This window comes from Micromys minutus, assembly GCF_963924665.1.
Source record: "Micromys minutus genome assembly, chromosome: 3".
Taxonomy (NCBI): domain Eukaryota; kingdom Metazoa; phylum Chordata; class Mammalia; order Rodentia; family Muridae; genus Micromys; species Micromys minutus.
Genome location: NC_137972.1, coordinates 10,856,414 through 10,876,910, shown reverse-complemented (window position 1 = coordinate 10,876,910; position 20,497 = coordinate 10,856,414). Strand labels below are relative to the sequence as shown.

General features: G+C 43.6%; 1 protein-coding gene across 3 annotated transcripts in view; it reads right to left on the bottom strand.

Annotated features, from left to right (window-relative positions):
- Window positions 1-20,497, bottom strand: part of EPS8 (EGFR pathway substrate 8, signaling adaptor) — a 157,927-nt gene that overhangs the window by 96,025 nt on the left and 41,405 nt on the right. For all 3 annotated transcript variants that reach the window (XM_080914173.1, XM_080914176.1, XM_080914174.1), the window contains exon 2: window positions 10,616-10,690. The gene's annotated coding sequence lies outside the window, so the exon portion shown is untranslated. The remainder of the gene's footprint in view (window positions 1-10,615; window positions 10,691-20,497) is intronic.

Sequence of the window (20,497 nt, the reverse complement as noted above, 5' to 3'; positions counted from 1 at the left end):
TTTGTTCATCAGCTCTGCAAAGATCTCACAACAACAGCCTTGATTCAACACTTTCCAAGGACAGGAGATGGGCGAGCAAAAACACAGCTCTCTTAATTAAGGTGGATTAGCGTGTGTTTGTTATACAGGCATCTCAAACATTTGAGATTTTCCTATGAGTGGGATGTCTGCTTTAGCAGAAAGATGTGGGACCTGTCCTCCAGGCTAACCAAAAACAGAGATGAGGAGAGACACAGAAAAACATACGAGCGGCATGGGTACAGTGGACGCATAAACAGTAACCGAAACATCAGTGTGACCAATCATCTGTAAGGCGGGGCTAAAGAGGAGGTCCAGTGCCTATGCTTTCTTCTCTTCCAGGAGACCCAAGGTCAGCTCAGCACCCACACCCAGCAGCTCACAATCAGTCCTCCAAGGGCATGTGTACACATGTGAAATGCACACACACACAACATAAAGAAAATATCTTCAAATACAGAAAAGTGAAACAATTTCCTCTTAGCATTGTGACAAATGCCTGCAGTCACAGCACTTTGGAGAATAAGGCAGGAAGGTCCCCAGAAATGTGAGGTCACCCAAGGGACTACCTGCTAAGGCTCTGTCTCAAGAAGGAGGAGGAGAGGGAGGAGAAAGAAGAGGAAGAGCAAGAGAAGGAGACCGCAGAAGTGGCTTCAGCACAGCAGCTAATGAAAAGCTGGTAATACCACCTAAGTGGGCGAGCAAGCTAGCCTCAGGAAGTAAACTGCCTTCTCTTCTATAGTTAGGAAGGCTCAGTAAGGAGCTGGTCTCTGGTTATTTCTCAAAAGAAATTGAAGGACTATGAAGGAGAGAAGGCTTGGGGTGTCTTTCATAGGGATTACATTTTGAAGAACAAAGCCCAAGCAGAAAAGTTCATAAACAAGAACAGCAAAAAGAAGGACCGACAGTGATGAACTCAAATGTGGAGGAATCTGGGGTTCCCTGCTCTTCTGTGGGGAGAGCAGAGTCAGTCCCTGTGGTTATCAGGAAGAAAGCCTTAGAAACAGATCCCTGGATGAGGCAATACGAACTCAGCAGAGCTTAGACGTGTGCCTAAGATCCAGGGGAGAATCCTGAGTAAAGCCCCACAGTGCCAACACCAGCCAGATGGCTTACAAGACCGGTCAAGAAGCCAGGTGTGCTGGCACACACCCATAACCCCAGTACATGGGAGGCAGAGGTAGGAAAATCAAGAGTTCCTGGCCACCTTTGGCTACATCATGAATTTGAGAGAAAGCTGTGATGTATGAGAGCCTGTCTCAAAAAGCAAAAAGCAAAGCAAAACCAAAAAGTGTTAAACAGGGATGGGTTTCTGGCAAAACCTGGATTTCCCCAGATCTCGGCAAAGGTTGAAAAGACACAAACACACACAGCACAATGTTTTCTTGACAGACACACCCCAGGCATAGGAAGTTACCCTCAAAGCAGGAGGAAACCTAGAGGCAGGTTTTCAAGTGACAATATCACTTCCCGGCCTACCAGCTGTGATCAAATGTGATTGTGGTTTCTACCCTTTTGTAAATCTAGCTGGTCACTAGCTCTCCCCTGTCCCCTCTGCTTCCGGAGAAACAGTGCTTTGTGCCATCACTGCCTTGGGTGTGGATGAAGTCATGTGGTCATCCTAGATGCAGAAATGATTGTTGCATTCTGTGAGCGCTACGTACAAGAGAAGGTGATGGGTCAATGCTTTCTAATGCAATGTGGAGAACAGGGACACCACTCAATACTTTGTGTCACAATCGGGAGATGTGTCACATCCACAATTAGACTGATATGAATGCTGTCATATGTGACAAATTTACAGTAAGGCAATAATGGCCATAATTCAGCAAGTGACGTGTTTCCCGAGTTCAAAGTTCACTAGCTCCCTTAAATCACCATCACACCCAACTAACATTTTTCATGTGTTCAGTTCACTCTGAGTCACCCTTCAACAACCACGCCTGTACTTCTTGCCTTTCCCATGCTGCTGATAGCTGCTCGGTTCTCCCAGCATCGTTCTGAAGACAGATCTAGGATTCTCCACAGCTTAGCTTGTGTCATAGGCAGTGACCTGGTCAGTCATCTCTTACTTTGGGCATATGGAATGTGTGTACCTCCAAACATCAACAATACGTTTTATTTTCTCCAAGACCTCGACTCTCACATTCCTTGTTATTACATCATATTTTATCGCTGGTTTGAAGGTTGTTGATGTGAACTTTAAAACAACCGACTCACTGTTACAGCTTCTATACAGCAACACAAAAGTGTCAGTGTTGACTCATTAGAATAAAGGATGGGCAACTAAGTTTCCTGTCTCAAAGGCTATTGTCAGCTTTTATCTACTTCTCCCACAATGCTTCTACAAAGTCCAACAAGTTTGTAACAGCAGTAGGGAATAACCATTCTCTACCAGTCCTGAGGAGCCACAGAAGTGGCGAAGCTCCTGCTGGCTTCCACTGAAAGGAAATAATGGGGAAATTAAGGGCATTGATGTAGCTAATTCTACTAAATCACTGCTTTTGCCCTCTACCTCACTGCTCCTTAGTGATGGAAATTTAACTGTTGCCCAAAGAAGTGTGATCAAGTGGTAATAAGAAAACTCAGGTGACCTAAGCCAGGAGAATCACACCAACTACAAAAACTAGGCAGACAATTCATCGCCATGGTAACAAGCTGGGGGAAACAGACCCAGAAGCCAGTTCACGGACACCGTTTTGAAATCAGGGGATGACTTGGGTGTGTGTTTGTGTGTTGAATTCACACAGTGTCCTGCACCAAACTACTGACAACCCAGGTGATGAAGTTGAAGAAACCGTAGGAGCTGCCTTTAACAATCCCAGGTCCTGGTGGACTGAAAGATGATTCTTTACTAGAAAGACTCTTGGGGAGTATCATACAAACACAGTGATCCTTGGAAATGCCCTGCTGAGCAATACACTGACCCAGTACACTTGAAGGGTCTGAAGGTCCACACTACACCTCACATCAGGCAGGAGCCCTTCAAGGAGAACACACAACTTCTTACAGAACATAAAGCCCAAGGACACTGGTCCTGCTGCTTGTATTTCAATCTACTGAGTTTATTCTGAATGCAAAATAATGTTTTCTGTCTGAGATCCCAGGAGGCAATCCCCTGGGCTGCAGAGGGGATGTATGTAGAAATGCTACGCATATGGGATATTTTGAATATCAGGCTTTTGGAGGAAATTTTAAGTATATAAAAATGTGCAGAAAACATGCGATTAAGAGAATAAAACGGACAAGGCTCAGAATGGAAGAAAATATGCATGGATCTCATTTCCTTCTGAATTTCCTCCAAGGTGGGATACACCCCACTCATAAAAAATCCCCAGTTGGACTCTTCTGACCCTGGGAGAGGCTTTGTCAGAAATTGGTTTCAGGTATATTTACTTTGTGTGCACATAGGTAGGCACACAGGCAAGGCACAGACACGAAGGTCACATTACAACTTGCTGGCCCCTGGAGAGAGTTCACAGTCCTCTCTCGTTTCTGAGATATAACTTTGCTAGATACCAAGTTCCCCACCATTGGTTCAGGCTTGGTTTTCTGACGCTATCGGACCCCGTTCTTTAGAGCTTCTTAAAACACCAGGAACTATATTTTTGCTGTGTCCTTCTAAAACAAAGTCATCTCCTATCCCTCTGGCTGCTTTCAAAATCTTCTCCTTGTTTGGGGACTCCTATACATGAGGAATATGTGTGACCTGTGGGTGCTGAGGCATCTGCCCACACTTTGATGACTGTCATTAATTTTGGAAAATTCTTAACTGTTTCTACCTCAAATGTTTCGTTCGATTCCTTCTTTTCCTGGAGAAATTTCCATTATGCACAGGGTCTGCCCTCCCTGGCTGTCTCAGAGTTCTAGATATTCTTTGGCTCAACGCTTTTTTCATTCTTTGCTTCTCAATTTGGAAAGTTTCCATTTCCTTCTTCAAGTCCAAGGATTCTTTCTTCAGCGCTCCGCAGATATTTCTGGAAGCAGAAGAGTCAAAGGCGCAGGGTATTTCTGATACAGCAGGTTTTGTTACTTCTAACGCAGCTTTAATTATATCCTACAGATTTGGATCATTTTGGTACATCCTGCTTTCATTTCATTTGGTTTAGTGTATTTTTAGTGTGTGTGCTTGTGCATGTGTGTGTGTGTGTGTGTGTGTGTGTAGAAGGGGAGTGTATGCTCATGGGTGTGTCCATGTATGGAAAGACCAGAGATCAACAGCAGGTGTCTTATTTTTTGAGACAAGGTCTCTCTCTCATCTTCTGTACTATGCTGGCTGGCCAGGGCTCTCCAATGAGTCCTTGTCTCTACCTCCCCAATGCTGGGACTGTAGACATACACTATCACACTCAGTTTTTATTTGAATGCTGGGAGATCTAAACCCAGGGCCTTGTGTTCATGGTGTATATGAGCCACCTTACTGACTGAGCTACTTCCCCTGCCCCCACCCCAGTGCTTATTTATTTCTCGGGACTTTCTCCTCAGCCCAAGAATTATTTGGATGAGTGTTGCTTATTTCTAGCACTTTGGAGACTTGCCTGCCATCTTTGCCCTGTTGATTTATAGTAAGTCCCTTGCTATTCAGTGACGACATACCCTGTGATCCCAACCCTTGTGATGGATGGAGGTATTTATTTAAAGCTTCACTTCATATGACTAACTCCCCAGGTTTGTGTAGCCCCCACTCCCCTCTCATATAATTGTTTCCAAATTACTCCAGGGCCGGCAGCAGGGAGCACGCCTGTAATCCTAGCACATTCAAGACAATGGCGGGAGTAATTCTCGGGGTATGTTCAAGACCAACACAGTCTCCATAGTGAGTTTTAAGTCAGTCAGAGCTACAGAGTGAGATACTGTCTCAAGCCAGAGAGAGAGAGAGAGAGAGAGAGAGAGAGAGAGAGAGAGAGAGAGAGAGACAGAGAGACAGAGAGACTGACTCTGTACATTTCCAAAGGCCTAGAACTGAAGATGGTCAAGATCTCTCTTCCTCCCCCTACTCCCTCTTCCTCCCTCTCACCTCTCTCCAATCAATATCTTCCATCCCATCCTCTTCTCTTTTACAGGTCTGGCTTACATCTTACTTTTTTCCATTAAAATCCCAAGGGCTCTTCTAGTGCCCAAAGAGCACTTGCCAGGAATCAGGACCCCACCATGCACACATATTCTTTCAATACACTAAGTATCTATCTGTACTGAACTTTCACACTATAGTCTGAAGGGATTTGAATTCCTAGAATCCATACACCAGGCCCTACTCATCACTGAATCATTGTTCACTTAAGATAACTTTCCACTATCTGATTTTATCAAAACTACATAAAATAAAACATCTAGGCAAGTTTGGTTCCCAAAGTAAGAGCCAACCTATATAATAAAATGATCTGTTCATAACAAAATTTCTCTAGGGTTTCCAACTTCAGTTATTGAAATTTTCATTGATAATTATAACTATTTTTAATTAATATCTATGACTACACAGGTTCCAATATTCAACCATATATCCATTCTACAAGTGTACAGCTATGTTGATCTTAATTTTTTTTTCCAACTAAGGAAGTAATCTGCTTGGAATGCTTAGTCTTTGCCCAGAGGCACAGGGAGGCAGGATTCAAGTTCAGATCCTGAGGACTGTAAGATGTCTGCTGCCAGCCACCATGAGAAGATTTAACCAAACACCGATTTGCCTCTCAGCACTGGCTCTGTGCTGCGGATCACGGTACTATCCCAGCCTGCCTTCCAAGACAATTTAAAAAGTCAAACTTCAGCAAGATCCTGTGGCTCCAGATCACTGGACGGCAGCTTCAAAACCAATGCTCTGAGACAAATAACCCTGATTGTGTGTGTGTGAAACTATGAACTCTTCCAAATGGAACCTCCATTTCCTCTGGCGTGTTCTCTACCTTTGCTGCCTTGGTTGTGAAGGGAAATTACAGACCTTCTAATCAGACACGCTGCTGAGTGACACAGGTGTGGGCTAGCCTCTGCTCCTCATCAATACACACTTGTCATTGATTCTATTACAAACTCCCCTAATAATCACATTCCTAGGTTATGATCTGGCCTGCATCCATTTCTTCAGAGAACAGGTGACCCCCGCCCCACACACACATGACCAAAAACTGTGGAGACAAACTGTGGATTGTTCTTTATCTTCATATAAATAAGAAAATCTTTACCTACACAAGATTCTATTGCTTCTAAAATTAATTCATGAAGGCGATGTGTCCACACAGCAGTCAGCATGTTCTAGTTACTGATTTCAGACAGGAAGTCTGAACAGTACAGGTCAGAGGATTTTAAAAGCCTGTCATCACACGACAAGGAAATTAACCTTTTGGAGAAAATTAGAAGAAACATTCTAGGCATGTGTAACATGGATTTGTCTGGGGGAAGGGGGTTCTTAGGGGGGTGGTTTGATTGGTTGTTTTTTGCTAGTTTTACCAAACCCTGTAAACAGAACACATGTAAACTTAAAGATAAAATAATTAAGTATTTTTACAGAACCAAAAGTCAGTTTTCTACCATTAAAACTGTTGTTGTTGTTTTTTTTTTTTTTTTTTGCTGACTCCTGGCTTTTTACAGACTTAAGGGAACTTCATGCAAAAAGTACTGAAATATCTTCTGAATAGAATAGGGTAATTTTTTTTCTCTAGCATTCTTTCTAAAACAATTTCATTCTGTTTTAGGGCATTAATTCCAACCATACCAAGCAGTAAAGTATTACAAAGCCCTCCAGCCTGTACTCTCACACTCTGAAATACAAGTCAGAGATTAATTGTGTACATGTGTTTGTGGGTAGACAAAGCAAGCTGCATGATTAATCGCCGGAAGTCTGGATTCACTGTTGCTGTTGATGCTGGCGTATTTTTGGAGAGATGGTGCTTGGGGTGAGAACCAGAGACTCACGTGTTAAGCAAGCACTGAACCTCTCAGCTATAACCAGAGCCCACTGTGTCTACCCTAAAAACCTGACTTTGGGGTACAAATGCTTATCTGGTATATAAAAAAGAAACATAAACTGGAAAGTTAATTTTTTTCTTTTAAATTGGTAATGCATGCTATTTTTTTTTTTAAAGTTGAACTGAAAGACAGAAAACCTAAGGTCAAACTGTGTACCTGATATAATCCCAACATGATCCACAAACACGGCTCATGAGTGACCAATTAACTCTTTTCTCTGAAGAGGCAGTAAGGTCAGTCAGGTAGGATGACATGTGGCCAGGTCTGGACTTACTCATCTTAACAAATGAGAATAGTAAACTGTACCATGTACAGTCTCTCAAGATGACCTACTGTGCTAACCGGTCCTTTCCAACCACAGTCACATGGAGCAAACCCACTTGAACAGAACTCCATTTGAATTCCCCCCATGTAACCGTGGCAAGGATGGGTAGGAGGAGAAGACAGACAGCAAGACAGACAGCAGTAATGAACTTTACCTGACACTTAAACTCTGTCCTCTCTCTGCATATCTCCTTAAGTCCGAACAATTAAGAAACAAGGTCACATGACTCCGTCTTAACAGCTATGACTGCACAGGCTCACACAGGTACATACCAGAAGCTTTAAAAATATGTAATGAAGAAGACTATTTATAAGGACTTTATAAAGAAGCCACAAGGTCCCATCCCAAATCAATCCTCATTATCTAAAAGAAGGCAACTGCTGGATGACTTTACACATGTTACTTTAAAGTAACCAGTTTCTTTTGGGGTTGAAAGAACACAAAGCTAAACAGAGAATGGCACTCAAAAGAATATAGTTTGCAACAACAGAAAGAGGACTCACAAGTTAGCAAATGAGTCAGCTAAGCAATAAGTTACAGGGTCAATAGACACAGAATTAAAACCATGGAGCCTGCTCTGGTCTTAAGGATGCCATGCTAATCATTGTTGAAAGCCTGAACACTACTCCACAGTTGCTGAGGGGGGAACCAGGTAAACTGTGGAGACAACGTGACATTTTGTTCTAGACCCATAAATAGTCACACAACCCATTAGACAGAAGATGGTCAAACCAACTATCTACAAAGGAATGAGAAGCCTCAGAAAAACCTTATGATCATCAAACCAGTATTTGTGAAACTAACAAGAAAGAAATACAGTAATCCTGCTCACTAAATAGAATCTGGCACATTAAAAAGAAAAAAACAGTCTTCGGCATACCTTCCAAGAGAGTGAGGAAGCGCGTGGGAACGTGTGAAATCCTGAGCCACACAGGCAGAAGACTACATGTGCGTAGTGGGCTGAGGAACAGCAACAGAAGTAAAGGAAGGAAAAATATTGACGGTGATAAGAGACGCCTACTGTGTCTCACCGAGCCTTGTAGTAAAGCTTGCAGACATCCAGATGGATGGCTCAAACCAGAGAAGGGAAAAGGCAGAAGCTGCTTTTCCATATCAGGAGAATGAAAACCACTAAAAATAATATGAGTATGCCTTTAGCAGATCATTGTTCATAACCTATAAGTTGACAATTCCCTTACGTATTTCCTGGTAACAGAATTCTAAGAGTACCATGCATGTGTTCACCGCCGTGTAAGTGAGAACTCTTCTTTCCTCACACTGCTTCACACTTGCTCTTCCCCCTCTCCTCACACTGCTTCACACTTGCTCCCCCCCCCCCCACACACACACACTGCTTCCGAGTTGACTTCTCCTTTCATTCCATGCATTCACTCAGCTGCAGACATCACATGCTCCATCTTGCTTCTGGCCCAGCGGTGTCAGGCTAAAACAACAGTGAGGTTTCCCAGGCTGAAAAAGATTCTCTGCATCAACTTACTATCAACCGTTTCCCTGTGGAAATTCACAGTGTTAACTCCTTGACCTCTCAATTTTTCAGATGCAAAATATCAGTTTATTCCACAGTATGACCAAAGTAAGTGGGGAAATGACCATATCTGTTCCACGTTAAAAAGAGGCACAGAACAAAAACACCCAGACCCTAGGTGACAACAGAAAAAGGCTTCTGAGGCAGCCAGACAATGAGGAGCTCTGGACACCCAGCCTGCAGGTATCACCAGCATCCACATAATGGCATCCTTAGATAACTGAAATGGGGTGAAAATTACAAGCAGTCTAAAGACTAGCAGATGTCGCAGAAAAGGAAGGCATGGAGGAATGGCAGAATCAGGTGACAGGGTGATATAGCACAAAGAGAAGCCTTCCAGATACAACAGGACTGTTGTGTGCATGAACTCCTGCAAGCGTGGATACCTGTGTGAGACCTGTAGGAGATCAAGCTTGTCAACAGCCCAGCATGGAGTGGGGAGGAGCATCCAAGGCCCCACCCCAGATGAAGAGCTCTTGGTAGTTAATGACTACTGAAGGAGGAGCACTCACTTTGGGGATGTGGCATCTAATAGGCTGTGCCACACTGGTTGCCCTCGTTAAAATAAATAATAAAAGGAGAATGGTGAAATGAAAGGAAAAGAATATAATGAAAATAAACATGAAAGCTGAGGGAGACGTGTTAGGGAGGGCTAGGGAAGAGGAAGGAGTGGCTGTGATCAAGATACATTGTATGTGTGTATGTAACATTTTCAAAGATGCTAGAAACAAAAAGGGTCCATCAACAGCAAAATTTCCTTGAGGGTGGAAGTGGGTGGAGGGAGTGGGGCTCAGCAGCTCCAGGCTACTGGCAGGAAAGAGGTGTCACTTTCCTCAGTGATGTAACCAGTGACAACTGCTCACACTGCAGTACATATGCTCCACCCCATGCTCATGTAAGCAACGCCAATTAGACTCGGTGGGTCACACACAATAGATTCTAAAAAGGGGAGAAGGGCTTATGTGAGGAAGGAGTTCAGTGGGATAGGGAGAAGGAATGAGAGAGGGTAGTGGGTCATAGAAATAACTCATATTCGTGAATGAAGCATCAATGGTTTCAAAACACACACAGAAATCTCAGGTGGCTGGTAAGTTTCGAGGCAGGGTCTTATGTGTGTCCAACTTTCTACGCAGCCAAAGCTTGTAGATTATTACATTATTTTCTATCCCTATTAGCTTCCAAATGAAGAGAGTCAGACTATGATTTGATGGTTGAGCTTTAGCACAATTACCGGGCAAATCACCCCTAGTCTAATGTGCTATCGCCAGACTGGCTACTTCCCTGTGATACCCGAATATTGCTGTTTGTGTTTCTGCTGGGCTGTTGCTGCTCTGCCAGCATCAGGGTCCATTTCCCTCAGGCAGCTGCTCCTGGTCCATCATTTCTAATGGAGACCTTCTGTTCTCTCCATCATCTTTTTTTCATGATTCCCAACCTGTGGCCGTCAGTCCACTAAACCAAACTCCGCCTTTTCTATCCTCCCCACCACAACTAAGTGGCAGTAGCCATTTAATTTTAACTAGTAGTTTTAAATTGGGGAGTAAGGATTGTATCACTCGGTGTACATAAGGACCTGTGCATAGCAGGGGATGAGCAACCAGCTCCTAAAGGCCAGAGTTCAAATCCTCCAGCCTCCACATTCCTGCTGTCTGGATAACTAACAGGTATGTACCACCACACCTAGTTTATGTCATGCCAGGGAAGAAATCCAGGGCTTGGTGCATGCTAAGGAAGCACTCCACCAATCATTCTGCAAGAAGACTCACCTCAGAGATGAAGATAGTCTCCGATCCTTGGGCTGCTCCTCCAGAGCAGTGAGTTCTGTATCACATACAGGCGGCCTGTGTATAAAAATACGACAGTGGTGAAATACTCACTTTGAAAGGAAGTATCCGAGCAGTAACTGCTGTGTCTCATATAAATGCTTTTGGTGCTTCTTCTTTTTTTAACCTAAATTCAAAATAAAGGTCATGGCAAAGGGCAAGACACAAAGAGTGAGGTACCAGGCCAAGCTTATCACTCAGGAATTCATTCTTGATTTACTCCTGAGAGGACCTGAGAGTTTCTGCGAAAACTAATTAAGGTGAGAAGGGAAAGCTTGTCTAACAATAAATGCAACAGATGCTTCATTTGGCATATTTTTAATATTTTCTAGAGAGGCCTGTTTCTATATTGCCCGTGTACAACTGCTCAGGGGTGTTCAACCCAAGGCCTTTAGAGAAACATAGCAATCAGGTTATTTAAATTATAGAGCATTACTTTAAAATTTCATGTCATTAAAATGACTGAGGTATCTGTATGTTTGTATTATAAAACATAATTTAAGGGACTGGAAAAATAGCTTAGCTGATAAAAAGGAAAAAAAAAAAAAAAAAAAAAAAAAAACATGCCATATAAGCATGAAGAACTGAGTTCAGACCCGAACATCCATGTAAGAGCTGGGCACATGCTTGTGGCCCAGGGAGATGGGGATAGAGAGAACGAACGTTTGCTGGGACTTGCAGGCCAGCCCATCTCCCTGACTCAGGGAGCTACTACTGATCCAGGATCTCCGTGTCAATAAACAAAACGGAAGGTTCAAGGAAGACACTACACACACTTATCTGCCATACACACGTATCCAAAGGTATTTACCATCTTCAAATTCTCACATTTCAAAACCATGCTCTCATTTGTGTAGCTAGATATCTAGACAATCTGCCTGCTTGTGAATCTAAAAACTGTATTACTAGACTGAATGAGAAATGAAATGTTACTATAACTAGTGAGAATATTAGTCACTTAGGCCCAATAACTAAAATCAGTAATACATTATAAACATATCTTAAGGTTTCCCTCAAATAGCTCACAGATCAGTGAGGAATACTGTCTAAAACGGACAGAAATGTTCACTTTCCGTGGTAATATAACAGTATCAGCAAGAGGACGTATGAGAGCTGGCTTCTCAAGGGCATTAGCAGCTACGGATACTCAGCATCTACACATTTCAACTCAAGGGTTGCAAAACAATCCCACTGAGCAGGCTGGAGCATAAGAAACAAGCCTCAGAGGCTCTGTCTACTCTGCAAAGCAACTGACAGGAAACATGCGCTGTGTGGGTCCAACCATGACAACAGCCCTGGGCAGGCGGCTCTTTAAATACCCTGATGTGACAGGAGACAAAATGAGGGATGCAGACATTAAGTCACTTGTCTAAAGGGGCAATGGTCACTGCAGAACCAGGGTCTGTCTGCAAACACATGCTCCCAGGTCCAGGGCTGACTAAGTAGGTGACAGGGTCACTGCATTTTCAGAAACTGCATTCCCCAAAACACAAGTTGACTTATGAGCTATTACTAACATGATTTCATGTTCCTTCAAAGCCAATGCTTTTCGATTGTTTTATCATTTATTGATACATATGTATAGAGAATTTCACTCTGTAACTATGTAGTCTATGAGTGCGTCTCATGAATACATCAACATTTCCAAAACGGCTCCTACCATTAGAAACTTAGAAGTGGGCATGTATTCAGTTTTCCTTTTCATAAGCTACACATTATTAAAACACACAAGCGTAAAGCCTCATATGAAAGTATTCCAGGTAAAAAGGAGAAAACTTGGTGATTATTATATCAAAATTTGTAATGGCCCGAAGCCTGAGTATTTAGACAAAATAGCAGAAAGCATCTAACAGAGGAAAAACCTCATGAAATGTTTCAGTGTTTCTTATGGGTAAAGAGGCATCTACTGTACGGTTCAATGCAAGAAATGGAAGAAAAGCAGCAACGTGGAGAGACAGAAAGAGATGAACAGAAGCAAAGAAGAAGAACAAAAACCCAAATTTGGTTTCAATCCTGGATCTTTCTACCACTTCCCCACACTGGCACACAAATTTACACAAGACAGAGGGACATGTTGCATTTCTCAGAGGCAGACTGGAACCACTTGCTGATAGGAAACTCCACAGGGCAAATGAAGCTGCCTTAGTAAGCAGAACATGGGCATAACGGGGTGGAGGGAACGCAGTCAGACATTAAAATTCCTACCAAAGAGCTTTATCGGGACTTTGACTAGAAGTCAATGCCAAAAAGGCCTCTGTGAGACTACTAACATGTTGGACGCTAACTGAATACCAAGTGACATTTGGGTAATGGCAACAAAGTTATAGTCAAATCTTTTAGAAGCATTAATGCATGGGGAATAACAGACACTGTATTTAATTTAATGTATCTAAGGATTGAAATTTGATTGACTTTGTAAGGGAGGATATAAATAAATGCATAGCTGAGCAGATGCAAGTGGCTGATTCCAGCACTTGGAGGGTGAGAGGTCCAACCTGGGCTACATGGTGAGACCTTGACAAAAACACAAACAATACAACAATCTGAAGCGGGACAGGAACACAGTATGATGGGTCAAGAATTAGCAACCACTAAACTATGACTACACTGGATTTATTATATTATTCTACCACTTATTTTGTGTGTGTGTGTGTGTGTGCGTGCATGCACGCACATGGGTGCATGTGAATTAATCAATGATATGCTTTAAATAAACAAGAAGATATTATGGCAAAAACTAGCACCTTGTATATTACAAAGGAAGCAATAAAAAAATACCAATTTAAAATGTAACTACCTGATTCCAGAAAGACCTGTTTGTTTTCACTAAATGGCAACAGTAACCAACGCCTCAGATAGAAGGCATTTCTCACAATAGTTCACTTAACATGTTACATTTCTTTTGCTACTAACTTCTAATGTCTTTATTGGTAATAACAGTACACCAAAATAGCAATTTCTCTGCAAGGTAATGATTGTTTGAAACTGTCGGAACACTGCCAGGCTCTAGGGTGTTGGTTCTGTTAGCAGTTGCTTTTTAAGGATTTATTTTTACTGTTTCTCTAGATGTATGCATGTGTATCTGTATGGGAGTATATGCACATGTGAGTGCAGGTGCCCACGGGGGCCAGAAGAGGGCGCTAGAACTCACAGATGGTTGTGAGTTCCACAATTTGTGTGCTGGGAACCAAACTCGAATCTTCTGCAAATGTAGCAAGTGCTCCTGATCACCAAACCGCCCCCACCCCCACTCTTGTGGATGTCATTTATTTCCAAAGCTTTTATTCACCTTTTATTGGCATGGGATGCACTACTGAAGGCCACAGGATAAATGGCTTACATTCTTTAAGACTGTGTGATGGATTTGTAGGTTAAATTATTACAAATTCTCAGGTGACGAAGTGGAATTACACATAAACTGTTTAAAAAAAAAACCAAAGAGTTTGAAGTCCAATTTTGGTTTTATTCCTTAGGAGCTTTGTATCATCTTAAGCAAGTTCTAGATCCTTCTTCACCTGCAAGTGAGGACAGAAGACCTTTCCTCCCTCCAGCGTGGCAAGGCAGCATTCAGTTTTGTAAGTCAGCATTCAGGGATGAGCAATCGAATTCTCACCATCTGGTGTGTGGTCGTGCTTAAGTATAGATCATTATATGTATGAAACACCTCACATATTTTAATATTTTATATAAGTACATTATTCTGAGTGCCTAGTGTTAAATATTTAATAGCAAATTTTCTAATTGTCAGCACCTAGTTATTTTTCTAATATTTAACATTATTCTTATGCGAGCTAACTATAGACTCACTTCTAAAACGCCGAGAGCAATGCCTTGGTTGTAAATGAACATCAAGAAACACATCTGAAGTCCTTTTGCATACTGCAGCCTAGAGTAGACTTTTCTGTAACCGACAAGATTTTGTCTGTAATTTGTACTGATCTATATTGTAGTCTATTCATAAATGCCACTAGAAAAATTTAAAGACAGACTTCTTTGATGGCTGATTTAGCTGTTATGTTCACCTAACTGGGAGAAGGGAACTTCACCTGAGGAATTGTCTAAGTAAAATGAGCCTGCAGGGGTGTCTTTGGGGGCATTTCCTTTACTGCTAATTTTGGGGGGTAGCAAGCCCACTCTTGTAGTCCTGAGCAGTATAAGAAAGTTATCCGAGCAGAAAAAAAGGGGGATAAAGGAGGAGAAAATAGGGAAGAACAAGAGAGAAGACATGAAAGAGAACTGGTCACCAGGCAGATTTCCTCCACGGTTCCTGCCTCCATGATTCCTGCCTCCAGGGTTCCTGCCTCTCTGCTCCTGCTTGTGTTCCTGTCCTGCCTTTCTTTAATGATGGACTATAACCAGACAGCTAAGCCAAATAAAGAGCAACAGAAAAGCAAGCTAGGATGGCTTCTTCCAATTTTGGAGCACTAAAGGCACCTAGATTAAAACATATCCAAATAGTTCTTTGTACTTAGTGATCAGCCTCCTATTGCAAGAAATTCCTCACCTTCAGAAATAAATTATCAGCCAAAACCAGCTTTCTCTGAGCCCATGTGACATGACTCCTGGGGGCATTTCTATCATGTGGTAGCAACATTTGTTTGCAGATCTGTCTCATAGTCAGATACACATGCCAATAAGAGAGAGAAACACACAGACATGTTTTCTTGTGATGGGAGTTCCTGCAGAATGCCTTGTAGCAGAAGATGCTTAATAAATGCTTGGGGAATTTACCCATGAGTACATTCATCCCAGGGCTTGTGGGTCAAACCTCCTATGGGTTGGATATGGTCTGACTGTATCTTCCAAATGCTCACAGACAGGAAGTTTGGTGGTTCACCTTTAAGAGTTTAGTGGATTAGGTCAGTGAGGAAGAGGTAGATTGCTGCCCTCAGAAGAGATTAATGCTGGTCTAAGAAGGGAGCTGGCTCTTCTCACGAAGTGAGCAAGTGTGACGGTTAACTCTCTCTGCCTCCCTGTTCTGTTATAGGATCGCTGTCACAAGTGCTCCCATCATTGTAACAGCATTTGTCATAAGTCCCTCACTGGGGGCTAAATCAGAGGGCTGTCCCACCTCGATCTTTCAGCCTCTAAAAGCATGACCTAAGCAAGCTTCTTTATTCAGAAGGTGTCTCACCTCAGGGACTTTACTATAGCATTAGAAAAAGTCATAATACAAAAATCACAAGGTGGTGCATAATTAAATATTCCATGTGGAAATCAACCAACCTGGGGCTAGAATCTCAGGAGATCCTCACCTAGGTTTCACCTCTGTCCCCACCCCTAGTCCACAGAGGCCTCACTTTCTGCAGCTAATTCCCACCCAGAAGAGACTGTGCCTCTGAAGTCAAGTTTTGCTAGTCCTAGAGCCTGTAATACACAGTACTTGCTTCTCCTTTTTAAGAATATCTTCAGTTTATCCACATGTGCATACAACGTACTACTGTGACCACCTTCACTCCCAGCTGCTCCCCCAACTCCTCTTAGGTCCACAGTACCTCCTCCCAATGTCAGGCATTATTTTTAAATAGCCTACCAAATCCACAAGATGCTGCACTTGAGCAGCAGGAGCCCTTAAAGAAAACAGACTCCCCTCCCCAGATAAGTCATCAACTGTCATTAGCTCCTCAGTTGGGGTGGAGGCTCATGAGCCCCTCCTATCCTACTATATAATGCTGCCTGGCTTTACTATGTGTGGGTCTTATTTGGGGCGTTATAGTTGAACTGCTAACTCTTTGTAGCACTTTATACACTGGGTATGACATCACACCCATGATACTTTTGAATCATGTCATCTTCTTAGTCACCCAGTCACCCGGGAGTATACAGTACTCTCTTGCTGCAGTGAGGAGCTGAGGTCTCAGGAGGTCATAAAACCTGTTTAAAGTCCCAACATCATTGAACAGGATTTGAATGACCATAGAGCTCCCAGTCTGCATCTCTGAGTCTCCTGAACAGAATATTATTCATTTTAGGCATCAGCTTCACTGTATTAAGAGATATCTAGTTGGCTACAGAGTACCGTTTCTGAGCATGCCAGTGAGTATGATTCTGGAGGTCAATATGCTGAGTGGGGTCCATTTTCCCTGACGGTGGCCAGTCACCCTCCAATCAACTGGAGGTGTAAATGGAACACTGAGGTAGCAGAACAGTCACTTCCTACTCTCTCTTCCAGATCCAGAAATTATTTTTTTGCATGCCTTTGCATGTGTCTTGCCTTTGCATGTCAGAGCTCTATGTTCTCTGGCATTTAGACTGGTCTTCCCTACCAGGCTCTCAAGAGTTGGTCCTTAGTCTGAGAATTACATCAACGGCTTCCCTAATACTGAGGCTTTTGGACCTGGACTGTCATAGCTACTGTCCTTGGTTCCCTGATATGAAGAGAGCCACGGTGAGCTGTCCAGGCCTCCAGTCTTGTGAGACAAATCCCTTCTCATTTGCCTCTATCTCTGTAGCTCCAGTGGCCTCGTCTCTCTGGAGACCCTGACTAATACAGCAGTACGCCAGTAAACAAAGCTTGTCACAAAAGCCTCTAACGGTCCCTTGAGGTCACTTTAAGTGTTTTTAATGAGCTTTTAAAAGGCAGCTTTAGTGTCCTTGTGGGAGCTGTCAGTCTTCCTTCTCCATTCTTTGACACACAGAGAGCACTAGGCAGCACATGTTACTCTCAGGTGGCAGCGAAGATGGGTATGGAAATCACCCTCAGAGGAAGAAACCCTAATCCAGAGACTAGAAAAACTTAAATTAGTGGATATAGCACCTCACTGAATAAAGGTCTAGTATTGATTAAAATCTATGTAATTCTTAAAGCTGTAGATCATGGGGCTGGAGAAATGGTTCCGAGGTTAAGAGCATCTGCTGTTCTTCTAGAGGACCTGAGTTGGGGGTCACAACTCCATGTGAGGTGTCTTACAGCAGCCTGTAACTCCATGGTCAGACACTCTCTTCTGCCTTGTGCAGATAACTGCAGTCATGTGTGCCCACCTCCACAGAGATGCATAATTACAAATAAAAACATTAATCCTGAAAAACAACTGTAGGTCACAGGCAAGGACCCACTGTAGATTAACTAAATAGAAAGTGCTGAGGTACAAAGCCATCCCAGGACATAGATGCCTACGAGAACTCTGCCTAACGTCGGGTGAGGCAGCATACACTCAGGAGTGAACCCAGTCTTTCCCGGGTTCTATCTCACCGCTGCCACTTACTGCCTGACTTTAGGAAGCCCACTTGTGCACACTCTGAGCCTCCGTCCTCGGGTACATAAAATAGAGGGCTCATCCCACAGACAGGAAGATGCAGAGAAGTATGGTAATATGTCACAGCGTGTACAACCAACTGGAACTTATCCTTATCCTAGAGAAGCAGGAAAGGTTTTAAGAATATATTCAGAGGCCTCCCCCCTTGTTCAAAAGGAACTCCAGGCGAGAAAGTTAACAGTGGAGAGCGGCTCTCAAACTCAGAGCCAGCAGGGGAGCTGGACTCTCTTCCACAGGTGACCTCTCCCAGGGAAGAACAGCTGGGAAATGTGCCCTGCATCAATGTGACCTGCTCAGGCAGGCACCAGCCCAGCCCGCACTCAGGAACGTGGGGTCCTGCTCTGAGAAAAGCAGGGGCTTCATCTCATTTGCCTGACACTTTTAATAACTACCTTTGAATCTGCATCCTGTGAGTGACGTAAGGGAACAGAGATCAAAGCATCTGCTCACATGCAGCCCCCACCTCTGGACTCCTTCGTATCGGGGTCTGTGCCTGGGGAGCACGGAAGAGAGTTGGGCTGATGAAAGCGCGGTCCTTTCGTTTGTCGCACTGGTTACCTTTCCTGGTGCTCTAACAAAAGCGGCTTAAGAAAGACTGGTTTATTTTGGCTCACGGCTCTGGAATGTTGTCAGTCGCGGTAAGGGAAGACTCGGTTGATGAAGTGACCATGTTGCACATGATACCAGGAGTCGGATGGATGCCAGCACTCAACCGCCTCTCTCATAGCTAGTTCCCTTTGTATTGTCACGACTCCAATCCACAGTACAGTACCACATGCATCCTAAGCATGAGTCTTCCATCCTATGGAATTAACTATATGGGACACCCTCAAGGACATACCTGGGTAGCCTAGGTGACTCTTGAAATAAAATATCACAGTGGGTATCTCAGGGAGGTCCTCTGACACACCTAATTCAGATCCCCAGGAAACTCTGATGATGCGGTTTGAAGGTTGGCCACCAGCAAGTTCAGCTGTCAGTCTAAAATTGAGAATGCCTTCCCTACCATGGGCAACAGCCCTGCTAATTCTGTAGACTGCTCCATCCTTTCTTCTATGGCAACAACAGGAGATTGGTGTTTACTGAGCATTTATCGACTTTCAAAGCAAAGGTCATGGGAGATTGTGAGCTGCTCTAGACAGAGATCCATCAAACAACTCCCATTACATGATGGCACGGGGAAAATCAACACGAAGACTTGGTGGCTGAGGAAGTAGAAGGAATCACCTACACAGAGCTGGTCACTCACAGAAACAACGCTTGTAAAACAGAAAGACCTGGTTCCTTCCTGTTTCTCCCTATGAAATAACCTTGACACCTCTAATTCTTCCTCATTTTACCAGCTCTCAACATAACTATCTGAAGGTAGACATCAGCAGCAGCACAGTTCATGAAACCGGCCAGTGGAGTGCAGGCTAGTACTTGAGTACTTGCTGAGGGAGGGGATGTCCAGTAAGTAAAATACCTGCTGCCCAAGCATGAGGAACTGAGTTTAGATCTCCAGCAACCACAAGAATCTAGTCCAGATCCTTAGCCCTGGGGAAGCAGAGACGGGGGAACTCCAGCACGCTCTGGCCAGCCCGTCTAATAGAAAAAAAAAGGCCAGCTGCAGGTTCAGAGAGAGGCCCGGTCTAACAAAGAACTAAGGTGGGTGTACCGAAGGAAGTCACACAATGCTGACCCCTGGCTTCCATGCATTTAAGAATGAGCTACACATGCACACACACACACACACACACACACACGGGGGGGGGAGGTTGTTCATGGACTAAATTAACAACTGAGCCATTCACTCTTTTAAACCATACACACAGAAGAAAATGCTACCTGCCTCAAAGAACTGACTTTAAAACGCCTAACTGCTCACCATAGGCTGTTAATCATTCAACATGCCCCAGTCCTTGTCTGAGAACAGCCTATAAAAGGGAAGCTTGCCGTGCAAATGTGCAAACACTCCCGATCACACACAGCCATAAAAGACATCAGGATTGACCCTCTCACTCCAATGTGGAACCTCAAGCCTGCAAATCCCCATCTTCATCCCAAAAGGCAGATACTGAGTTACACAGACAACAGAGAGTCAAACAGCACACACTCTCTGTAGACACTGTGGGCCACTCAGAGCTTGTACTTTGTGACGAGGTACCTCCAGATAAAATCCTTTAATAACCCCCAAACAAGGCTGCTTAGCAGTCACTGCTAACAAAATCCGGGGCTCCAGTCATTCGGAATCAACGCCTTTCCACTCAACCGTAACATTGCAACAGTGTTATTATTCCTAAAGTTTTCACTGAGCGCTCAAAGGGCTCAGGCTCTCCAGCTTTGAAGAACATCAACTGCCTTTGGACTCAATTTCAACTGCTAGGTGTGGCGCCGTCTACCTGCGATCCCGCGCAGGGAGGCTGAAGCTGGAACTGCTGTGAGTCTGGGTTACATAGGGAGTTCAAGGCCAGCCTTGGATACATGAGAATAAAAAAATAAAAGGATGTATACCACCTCTGGGGAAACAGTGGGGGGATGGAAAGGGGGAGGAGATCGAAGGAGGAAATAGGAGGAAGAAGCAGTGGAA